A 27,513-nucleotide genomic window follows, 5' to 3' on the forward strand; every position below is an offset into this window, starting at 1 on the left:
AAAGAAAAGTGACCCCCGCAGACGCCTTTTAAGGAGAGAGAGCTGGTCGAAACGATTTCCAGCACCTGAGTGCAAGTCCACCAGTTGCTGTATCAGGAAAATAGATTTCCTGAACCCACACCACAAGATGGTTGTTCCTCTTTTGGAAAGGAAAAGAAGAATTCTGGGGCAAAGGTTTCGAAAACACCCAAGTGATTTAGGAGACTACATTCATTTTCAAAAATTACTTCAGCATTTAGGAAATTGAGGCTCTGTCTAGACTATGCCACAGTTTGGCAGCCACAAGTGCTATGTTGTAACCCCTGCGTGTGGATTGTGCAAGCACCATCTAAAAGGTACTTACGTTTTCACTTATACAGGCTTCTTAAACAGGACTATATTAAAGCAAAGGAGGTGTCTTTTAGTCCATGTCCGCAGAGCAGGGTTGCACCAAGAGGTTTTGCTGCTCCCTCTTCCCACATTCAACAGCGAGAAAAATGAGAAGTTTAGAATGGAATTTTACCTTTATTTAATTGAGATTTGAAATGAACAATGTAAAAATAAACAAATATTTGTATTGATTTTTTTCTACTTTTCATTAATCCTAAAACAATTGTACGACATAAGGAAAACCATCCAGTAACCCAGTAGCTGACATTTTAAAGTTTTAAGCATTTTGAGCTCTATGCCGTGTTTCTGGTCAGCGCTATAGACTTCACTTCCAAGTTGAAACTCTTCCTTCCCAAGGCGCCAATTTCGTTCCCTGATACTGTATGAAGTCTGGTTTCGAACTGTAGCTCTTTTGCACTGAGCCATCGATGTGTGTCAGCATTTAGAACTGGGGTCTCATACTCCTGGTCCGCGGGCCATCCTCAGATGGAGAAGTTACTCAGTCTGGCCCAGGACTCCCGTGGGATGAGAGTGGGGGCTGTCCATTCCTGCTCCGCAAGCCCCACCCCTTCCCAACACTGCCCTGCCTTCTCCCCCCATGGCAACCCAGTCCCTGAGGCAACCTCCTCAGCAATTACCGAGATAGGGGGCCTGACACAAGGCAACAGCAGTGGTCAGGCTTCCCTGTCTCCCCCCCTTCCCCTCCCCCACACGCAGTGGCAGGAGCTGAGGGGGAAGCAGAGCTCAATCAGGAGTCCCCCAATTCAGTTGCTACCTAGAATGGCACAATGGCTTCTCTGTTCAATGTCTGAGCCCGCTCCAGCAGTAGTGGGAGAGGGTGAAGTGTGGCTGCTCTGACTGCACACCTGCTCAGCCACAGGCAGGCTGTGCTTTGGCGTCTTGTTCCATGCAGGCCGGCCACCAGACGGAGTAAGGCTTCCCAGGCAGATGAAGGGGGGCATGTTGCAGACCTGCCATTGTAAAGACAGTGGTGTCTTGGGTACCTAGGGGAATGGGCAACTGGACATGGAGGATAAAGAGCTGGATGGGACCCTGCGAAGGTTACCGTGTAGAGATCCCCACAAGATTTAAGGCTGGCCCTGTCATATACATATTTTCACAACTCAAACTACAGCAATCTCATGTTCTCAATTGATGCTCAGCCATTTTTCCTTATGCACGTTTAAAGCATGTGTCACGTTACTGGATTTTAATGGGAGCAGCCAGATCACTGCTGCACCTATGGGGTGGGGGTGTTTGCCCTAAATTCTGTACAAAGGGGGTCATGTGAGGTTTCAAATGAAAGCTTATGTTCTGCGGATTCTATGTGTGCTATTCACATGCTTGCATGAGGTCTGTGTGTGGAGTTATGAATAAGGACTCTGTGCTTATTCTGGGAACTGGGAATGTTCTCTGCCTGAGACAGAGCAATGGTCTCTGGACTGCCTGTGGTAAAGAACAATTGTTCTCAGTCAATGACTATGCTAATTAGCGAGGCTCCAGGAACAATGGCTCTCAAGGTGCCCGATACACACCTGAGGAGTGCAGCTGGAAACCTGCAAACCAGCCAATACCATGGCTCCTGACTTGGAACACAGGAATAGGTCACATGACCATGTGACCTGCTCCACGTGGGAGACACCAGGAATAGATATAAAAGACCATGTGATGGTCTCCATCTTGTCTTCAATTCTGTCACTGATCCCAGATGCAGCCTTGCGAGGGACAGCGAGCCAGGAAGGATTGTCGACCCATCCTGACATAGGATGTACACCAGAGACTGTTTGTAACATAGCAGTTTGTAACATCTCTGCTGGGAGCCTGCATCAAGAACTTGGTGACTGGTGCATGTAATGTATTTTCTTTAACAACCTTACTCTCAACCTTTTCTTTCTTTTTATTAATAAACCTTTAGATTTTAGATTCTAAAGGATTGGCCTAGTGTGATCTTGTGGGTAAGAGCCAAAGTGTAAATTGACTGGGAACTGTGGCTGGTCTTTTGGGACTGGGAGAACCCATTCGGGGTAGGTGAGATTGGGTTCTATAACCCCTCACCTGTGTGTTAGGCCCAGGCTGATTAGGGGACAGGGAGAACAGGGGCATCTGAGGGGTTTTGCTCATGAGGCTTCCTGCTGGCCGGATTGGCAGCTGAAGTGCTTGGTGTGACTCGTTTGTGGCCTATTTGGAAAAGGTTTCCAGGCTGGGGCTGTAAGGAGCCCTGGTTTTGAGCAATTTGCCCTGAGCGGACACCCTCAGCAGTGCCCAGACCTGGCCCGGTCCATCACAGCATGATGATAGAACAAAAGGTTAGTACAACCCTAAGCCTCCTTATCCATCTATGTCATTTTACCTCCTTACCCGAGTTGTTTATCTTAAGTAGCTTACATTTGAGCCTGTTCCTTGTCAAACATCAAGTCTCAATTTATTGTAACTCACCCTCTTTGGACAATGAGACATCTGATGACAGCAAACCTGTGCACTATCAATCTTTCCAAATTAACCGTGCAGATCATTCCTCTGCCATTTCAGGGAGCTCATGGGCTGCAAAAAAGAAAACATGAGAAGTATAAAAAAATGGGGGGAAACTTTAGTGCAAAATGATGACAGGAATCATCAAAACAAGGATGAAGGAACGTGTGGGGAGCATAATGAGGCTTGTCATTATCCGCAGAACTTTTAGCTATCAGAGACACCCCCCCCCCCCATTGTAAAATATAAATTGGGATAACTTATATGGAGACTGGCAGGTAAATGCTTGTTGAAAATACAAATATCTAACAGTCTATCCAGGTGACCAAAATTGTCCCATTGTTTTCATGTGTTGTCTCTTGTCTATACTTGGATTGTGTGTTTGTACTGCACCTCACATGATGGGGTGCTGGTCTACAACTGGGAATGGTAGCTGTGATAGTAGAACAAATAACAATAGTAACAAAGAATATTGATCTCTACTTGTCTGCACCTGCACTCAGTTTCCCCAGTCAAGCCAGCGGGAGTAAGGAGAGTGCAATGAATGCTGGCTTACGCTCTGAGTGGGAAATGGTATTGTAGAGGCCAGGGTCACAGCTTACTGAGCCATCCTCATCACTGGCAAAGTCAAAAGATTGGGGGGGGAGACCCCTACTTAATCCTGGCCTCTGTTCCAGGAACAGATGTTTCTTTAGTGGTCTGGGGTGGGTTGGGGGAACCCAGGCCCATCCACTACTCTGGGTTCCAGCCCAGGGACCCTAGAGGTAGCAGCACCTCTCAGGGGTTTTCCCCCTACCCCCAATACAGCAGCCTTTTCCCAAGGCCACTCCCCAAAATGCTTCCCTAGTATCTTCTCCCTGGTACCTGAGAAAACCTTTCCTGCTTCGCCCAAATACTCTTTCCTTTCTGCAGTCCCCAACTCTCTAGCAACACACTTCCTCCTCTCAGTCTTTCACTCTTTTCCTTCCCCCTCCCTTACCAGAGGGGAAACTTTTAAAGTAGCCCAGCAGGCCTTAATTGGCTGCAGGTACCTGATTAGCTTTCTGCTTCAGGCAATTTCTTAACTAGACTCAGGTGCCTGCCTTCCTTGATTACATGACTGGCAATTTATTCAGGAAACAGAAAGCCATTCTCCCAGCTCCAGATATGTCTGCCCTCCACCAAACTATTGTAGCCAGCTGCCCTGGGTCTCTCACAGTTCTCTTGTCCAAAATTAAAGGAGAAACCCTCATTTGTAACTGTCTTTGCTCTTTCTTCACAGATGCCTCAGGGAAGTGTGTTTTTCTTCAAGTATCTTTGAAAGCTTTTTAGAAATATGAATACGTATCTCAAATTTCAGTAGACACAGTCCCAGAGTAGTGAAAGGTACATCTGGTACAAAAGAGCTATGACGTCCAGTGAAATTATGTAAAGACTAAGGCTATGTCTACATTGGCAGCTTCTTGTGCAAAAACTCTTCCACAAGAGAGTGTCTACTCTGGCATGTGCTTTTGCTCAAGAAATGTGCTTTTGCTCAAGAGCATCCATACCAGTGTAGATGCTCTCTTGTGCAAGAAAGCTCTGATGGCCATTTTAGCCATAAGAAATTCTTGGGCTTCTTGCCCAAGAAATTCATGCTGCCTGTCTCCACTGGCCTCTTCTGGAAGAGCTCTTGCGCAAGAGGGCTTATTCCTCGTGGGGAGAGGAATAACTCTTCCGGAAGAAGCCCTGTTTTCCAACACTGTACTGTAAATTTACTTCTGGAAGAACTCTCATGCAGTGTAGACAGCAGGCAAGATTTTGCGGAAGGACAGTTGTTCTTGTGCAAGAAGCTGCCAGTGTAGACGTAGCCTAAAAGTAAACTATAAAATGAACAGAAAGGAAAAGATAAGGAGTAACCAAACAAAAGATGGAGGAACAGACAAAAAAAGAGACGAAGGAGTAGATGTGCAAATGTATTTGGCTTGATCTGCTGTACCTGAAATCACTGGGAGTATTTGACTTCAATGGGAATTAAAAACAGGGCCTTAATTTAATAACATAATCTTAGGGCTATAAAAACTAATTGGTCCTTAATAATTTGCAATTTGTACACTCAGGCCCATTGACGATGTCGGGGGGGCAAAGGGAGCAATTGCCCTATGGCCCAGCAATTCAAAAGGGCCTGAGGGTCCCAGCCACTGCCGCTGCTACTGTACAGGGAACAGCGGGGAGAGCTCCTGGCCCTTTAAATCGCTGCCAGAGCGCCGGGTGCCTCGCTTCAGGTGACTGTAGAGGGCGAGTGAGCAAGTAGAGATGGGAGTGGACAAGTAGAGATGGGGCACATCAGCCCCACGTCAGGCTGTTTATGGGTCATAGGAGATCCAGTTTCCATTTAAGTCAATGGCAAAACTCCTGTTGATTACAAAGGACCCAAGAGCAGGCCCATAAAGTGTAGAACAATTCCTGTGACAATTCCTCTACCATAAACTGACAAACATTCAGGGAAGTTTCGCATGGAATGAGACTTATCAAAGAAATTTGGGCTGGAAAAGGCTTGAGAAGCCATCAGACCCAGCCTCGCTTTGCTGAGGTAGAAGCAAGAAAGCTAGGCCATCCTTGATGGAGCCAACCTGTTCTTAAAAATTTCCAATGACAGAGACTCCACAACTTAGCTCAGAAGCCTGTTCCAGAACGTAGCTACCTTTAGAGTGAGAATTTTTTTCCTCATATCTACACTGAATCCCCATTGCTTTAGTTAAAGCCCATTACTTCTTGTCCTCCCTTCAGTATTTTCAAAACATTCCTATTTATAGACAGCCCATTCCACATTTGAAGAACTTTCAGGCCCTCTGCCTCAGTCTTCTTTTCCCAAGACCAAATATGCCCCATTTGTTTAACTTTTATTTCCTTACAGATTAGGGTTTCTAAACCTTTTATCGTGTTTTGTTGCTCTCTTCTGGACTCTTCAATTTGTCCACATCTTTCCTAAAGTGTAGTGCCCAGAACCAGAGAGAGTTCTCCATCTGAGACTTCACCAGTGCCTAGTAGAATGGAACAATCACCTCCTATGTCTTATATCTTATGCACATGTTAATACACCCCAGAATATTAGCATTTTCCACAAGTGCAGCAACCTGTTGATTCACATTCAATTTGTGGTCCACTAGAATGGATCCTCGGACTCTGTGTATTATGTCACTGAAAAAAATCCACCTCTAAGGACCTTATCACATCTTGCTTTTTTTTCTTTCCTTCTTCCTCTTTCTCCCTTCACCCATGCTGTCAAATTCTTTTCAAAATGGAAGAGAACATTGACAGGTAATTTCATCCCAGGTGTAGATCCATAGAAGCCAAGGCTCAGTCCCAATAAATCAGTGTTCTGTCAGACAAGCAATCACGCAGTTGTTTTTATCTGCTATTATCTAGGAGTTTAATTGGACTACAAAAAGTAGCTAAATTTTTAATGATAGCCACATTCTTCCCCATGCCACTCAGTACTTTGACCTTCAGAAATTGAAAACAAATGAATAATTGAACACAAATCTTCGATCATCCAACTTTGGGCCTTTTTGGAAGCTCAGATAATAGGCCTCAATAGAATCTTCATTTTCCACAGTGGAAAAAAATGCCAGAGTTCCATTAATTCACATTTGTATGAAATACAGGCAGTCCCCGGGTTACATGGATCCGACTTACATCAGATCCCTACTTACAAACGGGGTGAGGCAACCCCGCACTAGCTTCCCCCCCAGCAGACCAGGGAGACGCGAAGCTAGCGCCCCTTCCCCCCCCCCCCCCAGCAGACCAGGGAGACGCGGAGCGGCTTTTCTCAGCAGACACCTCAGCTTGAGAATAAAGGACTGAGGGAAGTGAGGTGTGGGAGAATAAAACTGAGCTCTGGAGAAATGTTTGGCTAGAGTTTCCCCTACAATATGTACCAGTTCCAACTTACATACAAATTCAACTTAAGAACAAACCTACAGTCCCTCTCTTGTACGTAACCCGGGGACTGCCTGTAGTTAACATATTTTCCTTAAAATTTACAAATATATTTTATCTGCTAATCCCCCACTCCTTAATTTTTTTTTTCAAAGTATGACAAAAATATAAGACCTTGAAGGACAAATTCTGCTGTTACTCGCATAGATATAAATCTGGATTATGTCAATGAAGTTACAGTACATTTACATGTAGTAAATGAGATCAGATTTTGGCCATTCTGTATATGGGCTTCAGTTGAGATACTCGTGAATGAGTTAAAATTTTGTGTATTTGATCACAGGAAACTGATTTTCCATATACAAGATAGAAAAATGTGAAGGTTATAAAGCAACCACTCTACTCTGTTAACTACTGCACTCAAGTTAGCTTATCCTTCCCCAAGAAGGTGTTAAATTGCTCTTTATATAATGCTATTAATAGTGATAGCCAACATACAGATTTCCTTTGGCAAATGTCAAGATGCTTTGCGATGTAAGAAAGCACACTGCAAATTACAAAATAAAATCCACAAGTACCATAAATCAGAAGGCAGCAGGCCAGATCCTGATAGACTTATGTAAATAGTTTCATTGACTTAGAAGTAGTACAGTAAAACTCTGATGGTCCGGCACTCCTGATGGTCCAGCACTCCTGATGGTCCGGCACTCCTGATGGTCCGGCACCATCAGGAACCCGGAAGTGCTCTGGGCAGCTGGACCATTGGAGCTGCTCTGCCCCCAGCTTCCCCGATTCAGCCGCTGCTAAAACTGACCAGAGGCTGAATCGGGGAAGCCGGGGGCAGAGCAGCTGGAGTGCTGCCAGGTAGGTCCCGTAGCGCTGCCCTTCGGGGCTGCTGCGGGACCAACCCAGCAGCACTCCAGCTGTCCCCGATACTGACTAGCTGCTGACTCCAGGAAGCCCGAGGCAGAGCTGCTCTGCCCCAGCTTCCTGGAATCAGCCCCTGATCAGTTTCAGCAGCAGCTGACTTGGGTACACCTGGGACAGAGCAGCTGGGGTGCTGCCGGGTTGGTCCCTTCAGCGCCGAGGTGTGGCGCTGCGAGGACCAACCCGGCAGTGTCCCAGCTGCTCTGTCTCAGGTGTCCAGATTCAGCTGCTGTTGAAACTGACCAGCAGCTGACTCCAGGAAGCCCGGGGCAAAGCTGCTCTGCCTTGGGCTTCCTGTAGTCAGCCGCTCGTCAGTATCAGAAGCGGCTGACTTGGGGACACCTGGGGCAGAGCAGCTGGAGTGCTGCCGGGTTGGTCCAGTAGCGCCGCACCTCGGCGCTGCAGGGACCAACCCGGCAGCACCCCAACTGCTCTGTCCCAGTAGCGCTGCACCTGCCGGGTTGGTCCAGTAGCGCCGCACCAACCCGGCAGCACCCCAGTAGCTCTGCCTCGGGCTTCCTGGAGTCAGCCACTGATCAGTATCAGCAGCAGCTGACTTGGGGACACCTGAGGCAGAGCAGCTGGGGTGCTGCCGGGTTGGTCAGGTAGCACCGAGGAGCAGCGCTACCGGACCAACACGGCAGCACTCCAGCTGCTCTGCAGCAGGCGTCCCCGATTCAGCCGCTGCTGAAACTGACCAGCAGAGGCTGAATCAGGGACTCATGGGGCAGAGCCGGACTATCGGAAGGGGGGGCTATGAGGGGTCTGGGGTAGGGTGAGGGGGATGCATCCCCTCCACCTCAGACCCCTCATAACCCTCCCTTCCGATAGTCCGGCATATCTGATAATCCGGCACCCCCTAGGTCCTAAAGGTGCCGGATTATTGGAAGTTTACTGTACTAAGCTTGTGAATCTAGCAAATAAGATTTGACATAGCCAGGTTAAAAACAAAAATGGTTGTAGTCAGACTTGGAAAGAACTGAGACAATTCCGTTGAAGTGAGGTCACATGCTGGGAAATGCTCCATACCAGCATGCTGTGACTGGTATAGGTAGTAAAAGAGTCAAATCAAAAGGAGAATGTATCATGTTGAGTATCAAGAGCCCAGAATGTGCCTCTAGCAAAAACTAAGTTTCATTTTTGCTATCAGTATCTGAAATCGTTATGTCCTTTCAGCTTTTTCTGCCACTTCTTTAGTTTAATTAACTTTACAGTCATCGGGACCAGAATCAGGACTGAAGAATGCTTCAACTACCTTACCTATTAATCCATTCCTTATTGCAGTGATCTGGAGTTGGACAATAAGTGTATTTGCACCACTGCCTTCTACTGGATGGAATCAGAACTGCTTTGTCATGTGCCAGGCCCTGCAAAGTGGATGGGAATTCTTATTCCTCAAGTTGCTTGTGTTTTTTGCTCAGGTAGGTTCTAGACCAACAGGCACCATGAATTTCCAGTTGGCCACAGAGTGTTGCACAGTGATACCAGTGAAGCTCCGCCCTACAATATAGCATTGTCACCTTCCAATGCACCGTATTAAAAGATCCACGAGATTTGTCTTTCTGTTCCTGCAATACCTATAACAGGTCATATTGAGGCTTACATACCACTAAAATTCAGTGAGAGTTTTGGCTGGTTAGGGACTTCAGGAGATCACCCAGACAGTGTCTATGATACAGACTACACATACAGCTGATTTAACAACAGATTGCACACACATTTTTATGTAGCCAATAGACATATGAGCAAGCAGTGCTCACCTAGATGGCTCTCACATGCTGTTTACTTTCCAGAGGCTCCATTTGGTACCATTCTGTCCTCCTGCAGATCTATGGAAGGATTGTATTACGGCAAGAAGCATCAGAAACTGGCGTGAACTACTCTGATGCAACCTTTATATAGTACAGGCAGTCCCCGGGTTACATGGATCTGACTTACATCCGATCCCTACTTACAAACGGGGTGAGGCAACCCCGCACTAGCTGCTTCCCCCCAGCAGATCAGGGAGACGCGAAGCTAGCGTCCCTTCCCCCCCCCCCCCCCCCCCAGCAGACCAGGGAGACGCGGAGCGGCTTTTCTCAGCAGACACCTCAGCTTGAGAATAAAGGACTGAGGGAAGTGAGGTGTGGGAGAATAAAACTGAGCTCTGGAGAAATGTTTGGCTAGAGTTTCCCCTACAATATGTACCAGTTCCGACTTACATACAAATTCAACATAAGAACAAACCTACAGTCCCTATCTTGTACGTAACCCTGGGACTTCCTGTATGTACAAATGTAACTGTCTGAAGCCATATTGTTGTAGGTGTTTTCCCCCTCACCTTGGGGAACAAGGACATCTCTGTTTGAACAAAGCATTCCGATGCAAACCCCACCGTTCTCATGTATTCAAGAAATCACTCCTTAAAACAAAAGCTCTCTCTTTGTTTTGGATCTGATTTTTGTCCACGAAGAGCGGCGGAATGACTTAGCCACACCAATTTCCATCTGCTTCACAGCTGCTGCCCAGATAGGTTAGGGAACATTTTCTAGTGGCAAAAGCCATGTAGTGCATTGGTGCTTGCACTGCAGTCAATCTCCCAGTATTTGGAGGTGTTTTAAAAGAAGCCTCTGGAATTTTTTTATTCAAAGAGAAAGTGTTCTCTAACCTCCCTCCTTGGGTTTTTGCCTTGTTTTGGAGGCTGGGAAGTGGGGGAGGGGAACGGTTGTCCAGCCTTCCTGTTATTTAAGACAGGAACTACTACTGCTGATCTCTAGTAAATAACACAGAACTTAGAGTAGTTGTGGGCTTCTGAGAAGAGTTTTCTGCCTTTAATGTAACCTTTAGGGCTATGTCTAGACTATGGGGAAGATTCGAAAGAGGATATGCAAATTCTGCAAAAAATGAGGTTTACGGGCATTTCGAAAAAGGAAGGGGTTCGCCGAAAAAGCCCATCTAAATTATCCCATAGAATTTGCATATCCTCTTTCAAATCTTCCCCGTAGTCTTGACACAGCCTAGCTGATCACATTTATAGGCAACAAGGCAGGAGAACAGACCACCAATAAAAGGTGTGTGCACATACTTACCTCTGAGAGCTTTTGCAGATAAGCAATCCAGCCTTGTCAGAGTATCCTACTTACCTGCAGAATTTTGCGCTAGTCAAGACCACACATCTAAACAGGCCCTGTCATTGCCAACACTGCACTTCGCCTTAAAACTCTTCTAGCATGACACTGGGACATGTGGTATCACTAAAAGGCAGGGCCCTTTCCATGGCTTTCTAACTGGCAGACAGATGACATTAGTCCGGAGTCACAGACATTTCAAAAATAGCAGATATTGTGGGGCTTTGAACTGATCTTTTTACTGGGCGCTTTTAAAAGTCAACAGTGAACAGAGATTGTGACATATTGTTCATTTCTGTGTATTCTTTTCATTGCCAGTGCCCCATTTAGAAATTAAGACACAGGGTAAATAATGCATTATAATAAACTGGTGGCCAATTTTTGCTTCCCGGTATGACACATGACGTTTTTGCTATTCACTATTTATGTTATGTTACAGCAATCTTATTTTTCCTGTAATTATTTTCACTCAGAAAGCATCAAATTCCTTAAGTAACTGAGATCACAAAATTATGCATTCTGGGATGACTTTCACAAAGCAGATTTTGGAAGAGAGAGAGAGAGAAATTAACATGGAGATTTTCCTTCTTATCCCTTTTGTAGTTTAGTTTTACTCATATTTTTACTGACTCATATAGCCCTTTTGTACGCCATACATAACTTTTACTGCTTCATGGCAGTATTTATTGGAATGTGGCACACATTTTCAAAAAGACTTCAAAAGATAAAAGTTATATAAGCTATAACTAAAGAGAAGGGAAGTAAATAATTGAAAAATCAGTTTATGGTAATGAAGTCTTTCCTCAAGCTTTTTAACTCTAAACGCAGCAATGGAAATGAAGTTAACATCCAAAATTTAAACAAACACATACACAGTGCAAGACCTGCTCACGAAGGACATGCCAAATAAAGGATCTGGACATTCAGGCCATGTTTACACTAGGAAACTATTTTGAAATTACTAAATTCAACTTAACTCCCAATTTAACAAATTTGAAATTGTGTGTCCTCGCTATGTGGAAGCATCGAAATTAGTCTGAGGCAGTCTCTCTTAATGTGGACGCGCTACCTCAGACTTAGAGCCCCAGGAAGCACCGGGGAGTAATTAGTTTGAATTACTCTGGGGCATAGTCATTATGAAATAGCAGTACTGGAGCATCCATACTACCGTTATTTTGAAATAACTATTTTGGAATTAGCATTTTTCCTGATGAAAATCAGGAGTACAGAATTCAAATTCAGTGGCCCATTATTTCAAAATAATGGGCTTGGTAGTGTGGCCGTTCCACTTATAAATTCGACCTAAGGGGGGTTATTTCAAAATAAAGTCCTAGTGTAGACCAGGAGGCTCAGTTAACTTCAAAATGAATGGAAATTGAGCATCTAAATCCCGTCAAGCATTTTTGAAAATCTCAGCCTCAAAACATATTCCTGTGTTCAGCAGATCTTGCTATCTCAGTGGGTCGACCAGGACATATTTCTGTCCTTAATTCAGTTTTCATTTTAACTTTGCAGTTTACCTTTAAGTAATCAATCTTCTAACTATTAATTGGGCTTCTCAGATATCTCCTATCATAAAAGGCTCCAGACTCTGCCAAGAATGAGATTACAATGAAGATTGGTATTTATCATTATCTGCCTCTCTCTTTACAAATTATTTTAAAAACAGCAAGACTCATAAAGACCCTGCATGCTAGACATCTGTTAATAATACACACGCACATCAATGGGAATAAAAGCAAGTCCTATTTTAAAAACTACACAAGGAATGCAGCTACCGGAACAGTCATTTTTCATTTTCTTATCTAGTTAGTAGGAAATTGGTCCCCACTTTATAATAGTCCGAAAAGACTTTGAGTCCTTTATTTTTCACTCATACGGAAAGGACCGAAATGCTTGCCAGTCTTAGGCTTTCAGCCTGGTTTGCAAAACCACGTATCCCTATTAAAAACACAAGAAATAGGCAATGGGCAGTAATGTTTCCCATATGTTGTGCATTTAACAGTAATTGCAGCTTGATCTGCTCTACAAATTATAGGGCTGATCCTGCCGGCTGCTGAGGGCCCTCAGCTTTCATTGACTTTAACAGGGGGTTGAAGGTTTCAGCATTTCACACCTTCAGGCCCTGTAACAAAACTGATAACTAATTTCTGTAGATGGCTGATCCTGTTCTGATGGACATCCGTGAGACAGGATCAAACCACACAGCAGTCCTTCCGCCTCACTGGGAGTTGGATCAGGCCCTAAATTAATTTTTAAGATAAGCTTTTTTTTTTTTTTAACAGGCATATCAAGTTACTGGGTGAATGTTGCATAGAATAGCAATTGTACTGGCATAGCAGGGTAAACAACACCTCGGTTTCATAGGCTGGACCCAAGTTTAAGCTTATGTAGTTTTGTGTGCACTCATTAGGTCTGTTACGCATTCACTGTGCTTTATCTTGATTGAATAAAACATTAATGAGATAATCAAAATGAATGCTTTTCTTTGGCTGTCCCATAAGCATGTCTGGAATTACACAACAAATGACTGCTGGAAAATGACTGGTGTAAAACTGGAAACATGGTGCCATCTGGCTTACATGTAGTTTCATGATCAATCAGCATCAAATTAGAACAATAAATTAATATTAAAGTTGAAATTAAGTGCAGATACCAGTTGTAGATGCATACTTACAACTTTTAGGCGAGGTTGAGCAATGAAATGCCCAAAGCTACATAGAATCATAGAATCCGAGGGCTGAAAGAGACCCTCGGAGGTCATTGAGTCCAGCCCCCTGCCCAAAGCAGGACCAATCACAACTAAATCAACCCAACCAGGGCTTTGTCAAGCCAAGACTTAAAAACTCTAGGGATGGAGATTCCACCACCTCCCTAGGGAACCCATTCCAGTGCTTCACCACCCTCCTAGGGAAACAGTTTTTCTTAATATCCAACCTAGACTTCCCCTACTGTAACTTGAGACCATTGCTCCTTGTTCTGCCATTTGTCACTACTGTGAACAGCCTCTCTCCATCCTCTTTAGAACCTCTCTTCAGGAAGTTGAAGGCTGCTATCAAATCCCCCCTCACTCTTCTCTTCTGCAGACTAAATAAACCGAAATCCCTTAGCCTCTCCTCATAGGTCATGTGCTCCAGCCCCCTTATCATTTTGGTTGCCCTCCTCTGGACCCTCTCCAATGCGTCCACATCCTTTCTATAATGGGGGGGCCCAGAACTGGACGCAGTACTCCAGAGGTGGCCTCACAAGTGCCAAATAAAGGGGAATAATCACTTCTCTAGATCTGCTGGCAATGCTCCTCCTAATGCAACCTGATATTCCATTCACCTTCTTGGCTACAAGTGCACACTGCTGACTCATATCCAGCTTCTCATCCACTGTAATTCCCAGGTCTCTTTTTGTTGAACTGCTACTTAGCCATTCGGTCCCCAGCCTGTAACAATGCTTGGGATTCTTCCATCCCAAGTGCAGAACTCTACACTTGTCCTTTTTGAACCTCATCAGATTTCTTTTGGCCCAATCCTCTAATCTGTCCAGGTCACTCTGGACCCTATCTCTGCCCTCCAGCGTATCTACCTCTCCCCCTAGCTTAGTGTCATCCACAAACTTGCTGTGGGTGCAATCCATCCCCTCATCCAGGTCATTAATAATGATGTTGAACAAAAACTGGCCCTAGAACCGATCCTTGGGGCACTCCGCTAGAAACCAACTGCCAACCTGACATCGAGCTGTTTATCACTCCCCGTTGGGCCCAACAGTCTAGCCAGCTTTCTATCCATCTTACTGTTCATTTATCCAATCCATACTGCCTTAATCCTTAATCCTTCCTACATCTGGTTGTTTTTTCAATAGATCCTTTGATTAGAACTTATAAATTTCAGAGAGGGAAGAAATCAAACTTGTTAAAAAAAGAACCTCAGGAAACTACATGGCCACATGATTAAGCAAGACCACAAAGGAAGAAGAGAGCAAGCTTCTGTCTCTGCCACAGGGTAGCCCAGAGCAGGGCAAGATGTGATATGGCTTCCCTAACAGTTTGATTCATCCAGCGGACTGCCTCTGGCCACTTTTTATTTATAGCCTGCTGCCTGTGCCACTGAATTTCCAAGCGGTGGCTCAGGCAGCAGGATCCTATTTAAATGGCTCATGGTCATGGCACTACCTGGCAAGGGCCAGAGCTGCAAGCCTTTTAAATAGTTACAGGAACCCTGAGAGGTTGCCAGGCAACATGGTAGAGGTGGGGCTGAGAGTTGCGAACCCTTTATTGTGTTTTTAATTTAAAGCCTCCAGCCCCAGACAACTCTGGGGGAAGGCTAGTCCCAAGCCCCACCCCTTATGCCTAGGCCCCGCCCCTTCTGGGGGTGAAGCCAACCCATGACCACATAGCAAAAATCATCAAGTGGCTCCCCTGTTACAATTATTGCCCACCCCAGGATAGTCATTTAGCCCTTGGCAAGTAACTTAAATGCGCTCTGCCTTTGTTTTCCCCCTCTGTAAAATGGGGTGAGTAACACTAACCAATTTATAGAGGTGTTTGGGAGGATTCTTGGGATTTTTCTCTTGGGATTTTTCACTATCTGGAAAGCACTTTTGTAGTGTTCATAGCAGATCGAGAAATGAGATAAAAACACAAAATATTCCTGCCGGAAGGTTGCAATATAATGCTACTTTATTCTATAGAATTTAGAATATCAATACACAAGAATCCAAATCCACCGAGAGGCTCAGCAAGCTCCTCCTTAAAATAGACATTACCCAGCCCTTGGCCGGATGATTGCTGGTAACACAATTGCACCCTTCTCTGCAGAGGCCCCTGGCCCCCAAGCAGGACCAGGAACCCACCCCTCCCCCCCTATTTAAAGTAATAGTTCACAATTGTAAGCCAGTTTTCATCTCGCAACTTTGAGGTGCTCCGCTGTAAAGCTCTCCATAATGCAGACTGTTACAGCTGCTACAATCATCATCAAGCATTCCACAATAGCTCTGTAGGAGACCTATAACCTGAATGGGCCACGCTATGTCCTCCTCCAGAAAAAAACCCCTTGGATGGATGTAGGTGGAAAGAAAACATCATACATTTTCGGAAAAATTATTCTGTTGCATGGGTGGGGTTTTCCCTGAGAACCAGAACTCTGTATTTTATTTATATTATGCTGCAGTCTGCCAAAAATCATATGACAGATTTTCCAGGAAATCTTCATTTCCTTAGATTCCCAGATCTCTGAAACCCTCCTCATATACTAATTCCTGTCTCTTTTTTGATCTCCCCATCTCGTGCTTAATTCTCTTCCTCGTTCTAAGAAATTGTGTTACATTCCCTTTGCAACACAGTGCAGCGCCTGTGCGTAACCCACTGAATCCCTCAGCAGTAGTTCTGGGTGTGCAAAGAATACGGGACTGGGATGGATGTATCCAAAAACATTGTAAAAACGTACAGAATCTAGAGTTCCAAGTACCAAAATATGCACATCAGAGAAACAGCCCTTCAGCTCAAGCCCCTCTATCCTGAATCAGTTGGCACAAGCCAGCTGTGAGGTTTTATTCTGCTGTATAGACATACCTGTAGAGAGCTTTCATCAGGCTCATGGTGAAAACAGCTAACCCAAAAGTCATGAGACAAACCTGCAGAAACAAAGGAATTTAAGTTTAGATATCCTATCTCCTTCCAGATGGATCCTCTTGGAGGGAAGATAACTCACCAGGGGAGGGAATCCACGTTGAAAAGTAATTAGTATAGTATTAGAGTCCCATTCAGTGACATAAAAAGGCAGACAACTGAAAAGTGACAAATTTTGTAAGTGTTTCTATAGTAATGTGAGAAGTTTAAATACTATGGTGGATTAATTTAAATACCTGGTATTAAATAAGGATATTGATGAAATAGGCCCAAAACACCTTTGGTTAAATAGTAATAACCAATGGGGCACAATCATACCATGGTTCAAAATATATGGAAATATGAGATGAACATTTCTTGATACTATTCATGATGCTTCTTGGAGCAGTTAGTCCTGGAACCCACAAGGGGAAGGGCAATTCTTGATTTAGTCCTAAGTGGAGCACCGAATCTCGTTGAAGAGGTGCAGATAGATAGCTGAAACACCCAGTAACAGTAACCAAAACATAACTAAAAGTAATATCCTCGTGGCGGGAGTGGGGAGATATCAAAGAAGCCAATTTAATTTCACAAAGCGGGATGACACAAAAATGAGGAATCTTACTGAGAGGAACAGAACATATGAGAAATGCCTGCAAAGTGCATGGAAACTTTTTAAAAATACTGTAACAGAGGCTCAAAATGAATGTATATTCCAAATTAAAAAAATAGTGAAAGCGCCCACAAGATGCCACTACAGCTAAACTTCAATATAATAAAAGCAGTGAGAGGCAAAAAGGCATCGTTTCAAAACTGGAATTCGGATCCTACTAAGGAAATTAGAAAGCAGCATAAACCCTGGCAATGTGTGGGGTGGCTGTCCCACTCTGGCCAGAGGGGATTAAATCAGACTGGAGGGAGCCTGCACAGAAGTCTGGCCAATCAGAAAGGGTCTTGTAAGAAGCCAATCAAAAGGCAGCTTGCTGGGGCCACCCTGGTTATAAGCAGATGCTGGGAAAAGCAGAGAGCATTAGGAACCTGACCAGGGAAGGTATAGGATACATTTCCTGAGAAGCACTTTAGAGGGAGCAGGACAAAGGAGTGAAGGAGGGCAGGACAAAGGTGCCACCAAAAAGTCCCTGCACCAGGACCCAGAGCAGTGAGTGGGCCTAAGTCTCCCCCATTTGCCCCTGAGATGAGGGGTTAGACTGGCTTCATTTAGCCAGAGTGGAAGGTGTAGAGACTGAGGATTGCTGATATCCCAAAAGGGAGCGTGGTGGGCACTGCCAAAGCACATCATCCTAAAGAGGTCGCCGTGGTCTGGGAGCGATGAGCGTAGAGAGAGTACGGAGCAATGATGGGTGAGACACAAGCCAGAAGGGGGAGCCCTGCTGAGGATTGAGCTAATTCCCAGTCTGGCCTGCAGGAGGCACCATGCTGGTGAGTCTCAACCCTGTTATACACCTCAAATATGAAAAAGTACAACTTGGCAGGCCAAAAACAAAGAGCAACTAGTAAGAGAGTCAAAAACCAACAGCCATTTTTGTAATTACATCAGAAGCAGAAATCCTGTCACACATTTAGTGGGGCCACTGGATGATCCAGGCGCCAAAGAAGCACTCAAGGAAGACAAAGCAGAAGATGTGGGAGAGATTTCCACACTTAAGCCTTTCTTTTTAGGTGGCAAATCTGAGGAACTGTCCCAGAATGAGATGTCACCTGGGGAGGCTTGGGGACAAATTAATACACTATACAGTAATAAGGCACCAGGACCAGATGGTATTCACCCAAGAATTCTGACAGAACTCAAATATGAAATTGCAGAATGACTAACTGTGGTATGTAACCTGTCACTTAAATCAACCTTTGTAGCAGATACCTGAAGGATAATGGAACAGATTCTATTAAAAAGGCTCCACGGGCAATCCTGGTAATTATGGACCAGTGAGCCTAACTTCAGTGCTAGGAAAATTGGTTGCACCAGAGCACACCTACTTACTTTCACCTCTGCGTTCAAGTCAGTGGTAGGAGAATAACTGAAGTGTTCCTAGCCTTTGTTTGCCAGAAGCTGGGACTGGATGACAAGCAATGGATCACTTGATGATTATCTGTTTTGTTCATACCCTCTAAATCACGTGGCATTGGCCCACATCAGAAGACAGGATACTGGGCTAGATAGACCATTGGACTGACCCAATATGGCCGTTCTTGTATTTTTATGAGGTAAAAATTTATTATCTTAGATCATGCTGTAGTTATAGGTGTGGAACCAAATGCTTCTCTTAGGTACACCCATTATTAGTACTCATGTTTTCAAAATCACTCTCCAAGTGTAAGGGCTCTGGTCTGAGCAAATGCCTGCTGAAATTAATGGGAATTTGTCCCTTGAATTGAACATACATTGGCTATGCCCTTAATGGAGTGCTGTTGAGGGAAGGGAAGATGACCCAAAAAAGAAAGATTCAACCAGGGTGAAGAAAAAGGAATATACAAAAGAGCCAATCTCTCCAACATTCCAGCATTTATGCAGGAAGATAAAATGTATCTTTATATTTAGCTAATTCATAAGTTATAGCTTTATTTAATTTTCCCATAAGTTCCTGTATTGCACTTAAAAGAAGAATGATAGAAGCTGATTCCTCTGTGAGAGCCTAATTATTGGCTGCATTTTCATTGGAATATCATTAAGGTTAGCAGATACCAAGACATAGTTCTGATGGATAGGTGGGCCCAGCACATGGATTTCAGTGGAGTTATACTTTTTCATGCTGTTGCTGAGTATAGTCCCATGGGAGAGTGGGGGGACACACTGACTCCCACTGAGATCAAGTAGTTCTTATCACATACTGGAAAAAGATCTTAGTGAAAGATAAGACACGCAAATCCAAAACTAATGCTGTGGGGTCACGGTAATTTCTTCTCCCCCCTTGTCTAGCACAGGTGTTAAAATGCTGAGCTGCAAAATAGGTCTTGGGGGACTTTAACTGAACATATTTCAAAGGCTTGCAAACCTGAATGGAAAACTCTGGGGTGAAAAAAGGGGCAAAAGGTCATTGGTGTAACCGAAAAGACCGTGTGACAGATTTGTTTTTCCATCAGAAGTTGACAGGTGAACTGTGTACATCACATGTGATAGTGCCAAAGAGTTGACAGAATGTCAGGAATCGGTATCAGGCTTCACGTTAGCCGTCTCTCACTCCATCGCCCCTTAAGCACCAACATTTGTTGAGTGAGGTCTTCTCCAGTGAGATGTGTTTTAAGAAAATAAACAAACAAATGAGTTAAACAAAATCATGAAGGGCACCCAGAGAAAATATTCAGGACATTATGGAATATGCATAGAATATGGGGAATGCTTTTTTAGCCATGTGTGGACAGTAAACAACAACAGAAAATATTCACACCTGCACTGGGAATCCTACCTAAAGGAATCCAGCCAACTAATTGAAACAAATATTTTCATCCTTTTCTAGCCCTGAGGCATTTTAATGTATATTGCCAAGACTGAAAGTCAAAACACAGGGGAAAGGGCAAACAGAAAGCAGCCATAAACCAAATCCTGCTTTCTTTACATATGTGAAGAGTGACACTGTGCCAGCTTCAGTAGTTCTTACCTGAGCATGTCTGGAAAAGTTTGTGTCAATGAGCTAAAATCAGACTAGTAGGAAGGACTATAAAGTAAGTACTTTGACTTGATTGGTATACTTTGAATAAGGCATAAAATTTGCTCCTCTGTAGGCGATGCTTAGAACTTGTGCTGGGCATTTATATCCCACTTACCGGTACATACTCAGATTCGGTCTTTTAAACCTTGAACTGGACTTTCTGCTAAGTGGTGAGTTTTACCAAGATGAATGAGCTTTGGCCCATCAACATATCTGTGATTCAGCGAACGAAGGGGGAACAATAACAAGCTTCGCCTGGCTCTCAACCTTGATATGATTTGCTTTATTTTATGTTGCTCAGAAGATTCATCTTGCAAGTTTCCCCAATAGGTAATGGCATAGCGTTCTGATTTTCCTTAGGGTACGTCTACACTACACAGCTATTTTGGGATACCTCCGGTCTTCACAACTACCCCGTGTCTTCACAAGCCACCTGTTAATTCGAAATATTTTCCAAAATAACGGGCACACTATTTCAGCATCCGGTAACCTTCATTCCATGAGTGATAAGGGGTGTCTCGAATAGCGCATTATTTTGAAATTTGGAGCTATGTAGACGTGCCAAATTTCGAAATAGCCTATTTCGAGTTTAGGGTGCTGTGTAGGCACACTCAGTGAACCATCTCTGAATTTAATAGCAATATTATGCCCTCAAGCATCCTCATAGAAGGGCAGAATGGGCAGAAATAGAAACGCTCCGCAAGTTTGGTTGGCTGAGGAACATTACTGTTCCCTTTCTGCAGTGAGGTTTGACAGTAGCCTAGTAACTAGGTGTAGCCAAAATATTGATTGGGTTTCTAACCTTGCAAAGTCTGCCTCCTGCATAGAGACAGTTTGTATCAACAAACAAAGCAGCCCCTTGCTGCCGCTCTATGTTTAGTGCCATGCATCTTTCTAAAAAGAAATAGAAAGGTAATTACTTGGATATTTATAGAACAATTTAAAACATGATGCACAGCAAACAGACCCATTTGTCCTCTGCAGTGATTCACCAATGATTGGATTGTATTTTTAAATTCCTGCTCACACGAATGCATGGCTGGATTTTTGACTCTTGTATCTGCCAAGTGGCAGCCAGACACCAGAGCAGACATAGACAATTAGCCGGGTCTCTCATCGCATGGCTGGACTTTCTGTGTGGTCCTGTTCTTTACAGCTGCTGCTATCTGACCCAGGACCCATGTGGTGCACAGGAAACAACTGTTGGTCAAAATAGAGCTGACCAAGCCACGAGAAACTGAGCTAACCTGAAAGTTACTCTTTAGAGTTACTACAGTTTCTTCCCCTTTTGGGAAATACACGGGGGAGCCTATCTTGCCTGCACTGCCAGTTCTTAAGTTTGCCAATTGGTGGTCAGACATGAGAACAGACTCAGGCAATTAGCAATGTTTCTCTCTCTGGTGGCTACATGCATATCTCCTGCTGAGACTTGAAATGAAATCCTTGTGGTATGTAAGTCATCAAGCTCTGGCAGGTAAAAACCAAAAGGAAAGCTCCTTCTGGCTACACCAAAGAGCTGAACTATGCTGAGTTTGTCTTAAATATACAAACAGTCATGTCCAGTTCGCAGGAAGTAGTTAGGTTTCTTAAAGGTCTGTGGTCAATAGTTTTGCAGGTGTCCTTGCATTTTTTTGAGCAGAATGGGCAGATTTCATACCAGAAATTGGCATCCCAATTGGGCCGTGTGTATGTGGAAACCCACTAGTAAGACATGTGCTTGGCCAGAGTCCTTTTGAGTTTCTAGTTATTGACTCGTGGAGTTTAAGGCCAAAAGGGATTTCTGTGATCATTTAGTCTGCCTTCCTGTGTAAGAAGGGGGAATTGATAGTCCCTAAATAAATTCACACTTCAGGTCCAGGAACTGTGGTTGACCTAGGGAATATTTTTTATGTATCAAAAAGAAAGCTTGGATAGTTTCTCTGAACATTTAGGTAGTTTAAAAAAGCTGCCCTATGTGTAGGGTTGCCAGATGGTTTCAACAAAAATACTGGACACACTTGACATTACATCACAATCTACATTACATCTTATTTAGAAAATACCGGACATTTATATTTTCTCATTTATATTTTCTCAATTTGTTTCCCGAACAGAAAGCTCAAATACTGGACTGTCCATTTCAAAACTGGACACTTGGCAACCCTACTTAGGTGATGTAGAAACTTAAACTCCATTTTTTGTGAATTAAGGAATTAGGAGTTTACATCCAATTGATTTCAAATGAGGTGTAGGCTTGTCACTGCTGAAAATGGGTCTTAGGAGAGTAAGTCACTCAGGCACTTCTGAAAATATTAATCTTCCTGTAAAACCCCCACATTTCTTGGGAAGTCCTGGTGGCCGGCCAGCCGCCTTTAGATTTTCCAGGACGGCCCCAAAACATCCACTTGAAATGCGTGGTGGAGGTAAATAGTTTCCAGGCCCAAGCTGCCAATGTAAAAGCAAATATGAAAATCTGGCAGTTTAAGTGCAAAGAGCTTAGGAACAACTACAGAGTAGTGGTAAAAACATTAAAATATTGACACCATAACACGATTTCTGTTAAACAAGGGACAGCCCAGCAGCCTGCGTAAACTGTCAGATTGGAGTTGCACTGAGTGAGAATTTAAGCACATTGAGGTCTTGTCGATTCTGCAAAATAATGTCATCCAAACTCATGCTGGCCTATTAAATCGCTTGTGTCTGTGCACACTTTTCTCTGTGTGCCAGCAGGGCTTGTCCTGACCAGGGGTATGTCTAGATTACATGCCTCTGCTGACAGAGGCATGTAAAATAGGCTACCCAACATAGTCAATGAAGCGAGGATTTAAATAACTCCGGCTTCATTCAAATAAAAATGGCCGCTGTGCTGTGCTGGCTCAGCTGATCGTCAGCACAGCGCACGAGTCAAGGCGCGGATCGGTCGACAAGGGAAGCCTTTGTCGACCTCTCCTGTAAACTTTGTTTCACGAGGTATAAGGGAGCGGTCAACAAAGCCTTCCCTTGTCGACCAATCTGCGTCTTGACTCGCGGGCTGTGCCGACGATCAACTGAGCCGGCACAATGTCGCCATTTTATTTTTCGGGAGGATCGGGGCCAGCGTAGACGCTCTTTTCCGGCTTTTTTAAAAGCCGGAAAAAAGCGGCGGACATTTTTATTTAAATGCCGCGGGGGATATTTAAATCCCCCGCGGATTTCCCTACGACGACTGGTGAAATTTACATGCCCCTTCCGGAAAAGGGGCCAGTGTAGACGTAGCCCTTATGTTGATCTAACCACGTAGTATATACCAGGCTGAAGGATCGATCCCAACAATGGTATTTGACAACTTTGATTTGAGTGAATATAAATGTGCCCTGAAAAATCTAGAAAGAAGCAGGAATACTAAGTCTATAGTAGATTAATCCCTTCTGTGGATTTCTCTTTCCTCCTGATGATAGCTGAGAGCTTTTACCTGAACTAGCCAATTCCACTACAGGTTGAACCTCTTTAGTCTGTCATTCTCTGGTCCAGTAACATCCGTGGTCCAGTATGATTTGAGTTAGCCAGATGTCCACTTGTCATGGGTGTGGCCAAGTTTCCCGCAGTCCCATCAAGTTTGTTTACAGCCACCAGTCCTAACTCTCAGTGTTCTATGCTATTTAGTTATAATTTACCCCTACATGTCTTCTGAGAGCCCAGTAAGCCATGGCAGTGCTGGTAATGCTGCTAGACAATATTGACCTGAGGGGACCAGACTAGAAAGGTTCAACCTGTGGCATCAAAGTCAACAAACACCCTTTTCTTTAAAATATTAGACACCTCTTCCTCTTAAAAATAAAGGCATGTAGAGACAAGCTTAGTTAGATGCATTTGTGGCATTCCGTAGGAATACCCAAGGGTCATCACCACCTGCCCTTGTTGTAGCCCACGATGGGTCAGATCCCCAAAATGACCAGTTGCAGGCAACACAAGCACTGCATTACAGGCCTTCATCTGTCTGTACAGTGATAAGCACACATCAGCACATGCCAGTCTTCAGCCTGTTCCCTGTGTGTCTAGCACCTCATCCAGAGGAAAACATCTCAGAATTATCTGGCCAGCTGTTCCCAAATGACTAGTACACACCAGCTGTTAAGATGCAGCTGAGGGTCACCATTATGTTAGCATCACCATATTTCGGTATATTTATAGCAAAAAATATAAGAAGTGTTTGGTCAAAGAATGAAGATTTCAGTGACAGTGAGTAATAGTATTAGAAACAAATGGTTAATGACCTGTATGAGGGGATGGATTGTACCCTTAGCAAGTTTGTGGTTGACACTCAACTAGGGGGAGAGTGAGGTAGATACAGTGGAGGGTAGGGAGATTTGGAAACAGCCTGAAGGAGGGCGGGGAGGGGTCCAAAGAAGATGGAGAGTAGTGACAGATGGCAGAATGAGGAGCAATGGTCTCAAGTTACAGTGTGGGAGGCCTAGGTTAGATATTAGGAAAAACTATTTCCCTAGAAGGGCAGTGAAGCACTGGAATGGGTTCCCTAGGGAGCCAGTGGAATCTCCATCCCTAAAGGTTTTTAAGTCCTGGCTTGATGAAGCCCCGGCTGGGATGACTGAGTTAGAGTTGGTCCTGCTTTGAGCAGGGGGCTGGACTCGATGACCTCCTGAGGTCTCTTCCAGCCCTAGGATTCTATGATATAAAACAAAATCATAACATGCTTTCTGGAGACTAAACTTAACTAAGAAGATTTGGTTCCTAAACTAGAATCAAACTTTTCCATGGGAGATGATTTAAGCTCACCCACAACCAGTGCCTTTCATCCAACTGATTCGATCTTTGCTATGCTGGCACCTTTAAGAGCTGGCATGCCACACTGCACGTAGTTGGTGACAACCAAAGTAACTAGATGGGTAGTGCTGTCGGGGCCCGCGCACATGTGGAACTTACCCATGTGGAATTTATTCTGGGTCATCCGCGCACCCACAAAGACTCCACAGCAAGTTGCATCGGCTCTTTTTCTCAATCCACAAAGGGGCTGAAATGGGATGGCGTGTTTGCAACTGCTGCACTGCCCCTGGAAACTGAACAAATCTACTCGCACTAGGCTCTTGCAGAAACAGCCAACCACCGGGGTAAAATCTGAGGCTACTGGCTGCTAACAAACACTTCCTGCATGTTCAGGCAACACTCTTCTCTTATCCATAGTGACAGAGGAATGCTACCCCACTAAAGCCAAGCACGCAGGAGCAGACAACAGTATGAGCCCTCACTAGCCCCACAATGAATGCCACGTTTCACCCTTCAGAGAAGTCAGGGTGATTCCCAAAGATAAGAGCCCCGCTGAACATGTGTCTCACAGGTCAGGTATTTGTACTTGTGTTTTGTTATCCTTGCCAGAGGTGCTGCTACCAAAGCCATGCACTTGGAGAATGAGCAGTGACAGGGGCTAGATCATCCCCAGAAATGTGCATGCCTCCAAGGGTGGTATTTCAAGAACAGCTTTTATAAACAGTCCTTTTTAAAAGGAGCTCTGTCTCCATCTGTCCCCGATTAAACTCTGCTGTCTGTCTCCAAACTACCAGGGGAAAGCAAACCAGCTACACAGTGTTTGCAGAAACCATAAACAGGTGCTTGCAGCATCGTCTAAGTTTACAAGCATCCTCTTCAAATCACATTAATTCACAAGGCTGGTGACTAACCTTCTGAGGCCTAACCCAAAGCCCATTGGAATTGATGTACTCCTAGTAATGGGCCTTGGATCAGGGCCTTAAATAGCTACAGGAAGAACTATTAATAGCACATATAATTTTTAAGAAAGGTGGGGTGGTCTGGTGATAAAGAAATAGATTGACGACCAGGAGACGTGGGTTATGTTCTGTCTCCAGCACTGTGACTAGTGACAAATCTTTTCTCCTCCCATCCTTTCTCTGTACTGTAAGCATTTCAGTGCAGGGACCCCCTCTCAGGCCATGTCTTCATTCAGTGGAAGACCAACACTGCTACAATCAATCTTCTGGCATTCAATTTAGACGTTCTAGTTAAGACCTTCTAAATCAAACTCAGAGGGTGTCCTCATTCGAGGCCGGTACTCCTGCTTCTGTGAGGAGTAAGGGAAGCTGATGGGAGCATTTGCTCCAGTCGGCCTCCTATTGTGGAGACAGTGAAACAACTCTACTCAAGGTACGTTGACTCATTAACCTGGCCTTACTTGGGGCTTGTCTATCCAGCTTCTAGTGCAAACCATGGGGATGAAAACTGCAGTTCACACGAGAGTGTGCCGCTACAACTGCCCCATGCAGATCCTGCTAGCTCTTCCTAGAAAGTACCTAGTTTGTATTAACTAATCCTGTTTGAGACTCCATTACTGTAAAAACAGCACCTTTCAGTTGGAGCTATTGTAAGGCCTACCCAAAAGGGACCACACAGTGGTTGTACTTTTTGGACCACCCGCTGTTCCACAGAGGAGGCTGTTGCTGACTGGGGTGCTGTGGGAACGGAGTGGACATTTTGTCTGGAGATCTGTTTTGGCCCAGACCCCGGCGTCTCTGCCCTGGGTTCCACAGGCACGTGCTGCACGTACGTACTGACCAAGATGATTACAACATGATGTTTTCGAGGAACACAGACAGGTTATGCCAGCCAGGTCCACACAGGCCCACTACAGGGCAGCACTTTAGTGTGAGCTGCAACTCACACCCCAGGATCCCTCTAAGCCGCACGGCAGCACAGCCCTGCAGCTGTTTAATGATGCCCACCCAGGCAGGAACTCGAGGCTCCACACACACAACTGCCTGGCTGGGGGAGGGGACGTGTCCCTACTGACAGGAAGAGACTCTCTGCTCCATCCTCAGCAGGGAGCTGCTGCTGTCGCTGAGGGAGAAGTGCCCTTCCCCAGCCAGGCAGCTCCCTGTGTGGAGCCCTGAACCTGGGCAGGGCTTATTAAGCGGCTGCGGGGCTATGCTGCCACACAGCTTAGAGGAAACCTTGCACTTCACACCCTAGCCGTCTGCACTGCAGCTATGTAGACAGCCCCTTTCTGGGTTACCACACCTCGCACAATGGGGACCGGTTTCCTCGTCTGGAGCTTTCAAGTGCTACTGGAATACTAATGAGGGAAAACAATGAAAGTCATTAGCACAACCTCACATCAGTGTTAATGGTAGGTAATATTTTATAGGGCAGCAGCAATCACCATAGGAAAGATCATAAAAATAGTTCCCTTAATGGTATGGTCTTCTCTCCATATTAAAACTTACACCGAACATTGCCAAAATTGTAAGTAGGCCCAACATTGTGGGCTTTTTTTTTTTTTTTAAATAAAATACTTAATAGGAGTAGAAACATTCCCAGGAATTAAAAATAATTCCATCTAATTGTTATTGAAAATCCAGGCAGCAGCATTGTTAGTTCATTATGTTAAGTTCACAGCCTACAGAGACAAGGTAGCATGAATTCATTGGCATAAATCTATCTCTTGGCACAAATGAATTCATTGGCACAAATCTCTCTCAGGTTAGTAGTGAATTAA

The 27,513-nt window shown here is 44.6% G+C and overlaps 1 long non-coding RNA gene across 1 annotated transcript in view; it reads right to left on the minus strand.

Moving 5' to 3' along the window:
* The window catches only part of LOC112545276 (uncharacterized), a 97,586-nt gene that overhangs the window by 898 nt on the left and 69,175 nt on the right, over positions 1–27,513 (minus strand). The window contains exons 2-4 of the long non-coding RNA XR_016350481.1: positions 16,333–16,394; positions 2,806–2,910; positions 344–451 (exon numbers count right to left, since the gene is read on the minus strand). This is a non-coding gene — a long non-coding RNA (uncharacterized LOC112545276). The remainder of the gene's footprint in view (positions 1–343; positions 452–2,805; positions 2,911–16,332; positions 16,395–27,513) is intronic.

This window comes from Pelodiscus sinensis, chromosome 11 (genome assembly GCF_052426305.1).
Source record: "Pelodiscus sinensis isolate ZL-2025 chromosome 11, ASM5242630v1, whole genome shotgun sequence".
NCBI classification, from domain to species: Eukaryota; Metazoa; Chordata; order Testudines; family Trionychidae; genus Pelodiscus; species Pelodiscus sinensis.